The sequence below is a fragment of the Oryctolagus cuniculus genome, chromosome 7, assembly GCF_051225735.1.
Source record: "Oryctolagus cuniculus isolate XC-2025 breed Fujian yellow rabbit chromosome 7, ASM5122573v1, whole genome shotgun sequence".
Classification (NCBI taxonomy): Eukaryota; Metazoa; Chordata; class Mammalia; order Lagomorpha; family Leporidae; genus Oryctolagus; species Oryctolagus cuniculus.
Window position 1 is genome coordinate 111,827,370 of NC_142873.1, and position 2,571 is coordinate 111,829,940.

The 2,571-nt window shown below is 53.6% G+C and overlaps 1 long non-coding RNA gene across 1 annotated transcript; it reads right to left on the reverse strand.

Moving 5' to 3' along the window:
* Positions 1 to 433: 433 nt before the first annotated feature.
* LOC149125692 (uncharacterized) lies at positions 434 to 1,650 on the reverse strand. Its single transcript, XR_016236753.1, has 2 exons — positions 857 to 1,650; positions 434 to 693 (listed from the first exon to the last, which is right to left on the reverse strand). It is a non-coding gene; the product is annotated as an uncharacterized LOC149125692 (long non-coding RNA).
* Positions 1,651 to 2,571: the final 921 nt, after the last annotated feature.

The following is a 2,571-nucleotide window of genomic DNA, read 5'->3' on the forward strand; positions in this document are numbered from 1 at the left end:
AGCTGGGACTGACCTCAGGGACAGAACAACAAGTATGCAGGGAAGCCAACTTCCTCCCAAGATAGCCTGCAGACCAACCTACAGTAAGGCAAAATGATTCTTTTGCCTTAGAAAATAAACATTAGAGAGGTCAAGAAAAGTTAGCCCCAAACCAGATCTGTCAGCAACTGGCTGGCACAGGAAAATGCACTGAAGTTCTCCAAATGAGGGCATGGAATGGGGTTGATTCTCAATCCCTGCTATGCACATTGGGGTGGGGGCAAGAGCACTGGACTAGCCTACCTGGTGCAGGATTTTTGCAGGAATTACCAGCCATGAACAAAACCCACCTTACAACTTATGAATACTGGAAAAAGCAGGGAAGTGTTTTTTTTTTTTTTTTAATCACATTCGCTCTCTGTTTGATAGAGTAGGTTATTTAGTGCGTTGAGTCTTTTTTTTTTTTTTTTTTTTTTAGATTTATTTAGTTATTTGAGAAGCAGCATTACAGACAGAGAGGGAGAGACACAGAGAGTGGTCTCCCATCCCTTGGTTCACTCCCCAAACGGTGGCATCTGCTGGAGCTGGGACGATCCAAAGCCAGAAGCCAGGAGCCAGGAGCCAGGAGCCAGGAGCCAGGAACTTCTTCTGGGTCTCCCATGTGGGTGCAGGGACCCAAGCACTTGGGCCATCTTCTGCTGCTTTCCCAGAGAGCTGGATGGGAAGAGGCGCCGCTGGGAACTGGTGCTGCAGGCCCGGGCTTAACCTACTATGCCACAGCACCGGCCCGGGGGTCATTCATTCATTCATTCATTCAATCAGCAGTTATCTGCTAAGCACACACTATGTGCTGGGCCTGCACACTGGGACCACTCACTGCTTGGCTCTCAACCCGGGTTTCCATGTAAGCACGAGGCCCAAGTTTGTACGTAAATTTGATGGAGGCAGCGTGCCTATCTTTTCTCCTCCAAACACGAAGCGCTGTGCTGACTCGGACCTGGCTCTGTTGCCTCGATGTGGTGTGGAAATCCCTGCTTCCCACTCCTTTTGCTTTGCCTCCCTTCCCACTGGCTGGGAAACTCTCCAGGCAGGTGGCCCGGTGCCCCACCCCCACCAGGCCGCGGCGTTGCCGGCCTCGCGATTCCGGTAGGGGGAGCCAAACCCCCTGGCTGCGAGGCCGCGGGCCTGCCCGGGCGGCTGCCGAGCCGCCGCTTCTCCCAGCGCCGCCTTCGCTCTTGTGCGGTCTCCCTCAACGTCCCAAGCCAGCGGGTGCGTCTGAGGTGAAATCGTGCCAGACTTGCAGCCGGCTGCCAGGTTTCTCTCAAGTCTTGGCTTAACAAAGGCAAGCAAATTACAAAAATGGAAAATTTCAAACCAGCGTTCAGTGGGATTCAAATCGACGTTGGGGTAGCACGCAGGCACAGACCGCATTCGTGCTATTTTGTGATTACCATGATACCAAAAATACCTCCTGGCTTTGTTTTTCATCCTCTCGAACGACTTCTTTCCCTCTCCCGATTCCCGCCCTCCCCGACCCGTTGCTTTGGGGCGCGGCAAGCCCCTGACCGCTGCAGAAATGCTAACATTTGGATCAGGGCGGCTGAAACATCTTGCCTCAGTCTTGGCTTTTGTCAAGGGCTGAACTTTAAAAATGTGTGCACTTCTCAGCCCGGGGAAATACAGATAAAGAAGTTTCTAGACACTTCAGGAAGTTCTACAGGGCCTCTGCCAGGGCATGCAGCGCCGTTGTGTTTCACTGACAGAAGCAGAAGCCCCGGGCTCTCCCTGAGCGCCCCTCGTGCGCTCGGCCTCGGGGTTCTGAAGTGGCCGTGGAGCTGCGTCTTGAGTGATTTCACTTAACGCGAAGTCTTACAAAGAGCCTGGCGGCGTGTCCTCCCGTATTTCTGCAGTTGTTAGCCAGGCCCTGTCCCAAGTGGGTTTATGGGAAAGGCGCGCTCCCATTCTTCCCCCCACGCCCTCGGCCCTCCGGCTCGCACCATTTCTTTCCTGTTTCCTCACACAGCTGTGTTTGCTGTGCCTGGAGACAGGTGGGGGAGCAGCCTTGGAGGCCGGAGCTGCCAAGTTCCTCTCTAAGGACTGTCTGAATAGCTATTAAAATTTAAGGATCACGCACACACTTTGTTTGTTTGTTTGTGGCGGTGGTCTCTCCCTCTGCCTGCCTGTTTGTTGTAGGAGAGCAGCTGCACCAATTTGCCAGACAGATTAAATGTCACAGTCATACTATTGTCTGTGCTCTCCAGCCCACATAAGCATTGCCTTGGGCTGATGCCACATCTTTCTAGGCACCTGAGAAAGAGGGGTCCCACAGCCGTGGCCAAATCGTGGGCCTGCTTGTGAATCTTGGGAGAGAGGACCTGCCACATAAATAGGGAAACCCAAAGCTCACACGGGTGCTGGAAGTACTCATGTATGGCCACATCCAGAGACGCTTATTCGGGGTGGGTGCTGCATCCCATATTGGCACCTGTTCTTGCCCTGGCTACTCTTCTGATCCAGCTCTCTGCTTGTGGCCTGGGAAAGCAGTGAAAGCAGTGGGGGATGGCCCAAGTGCTTGGGCCCCTGCACCCTCCT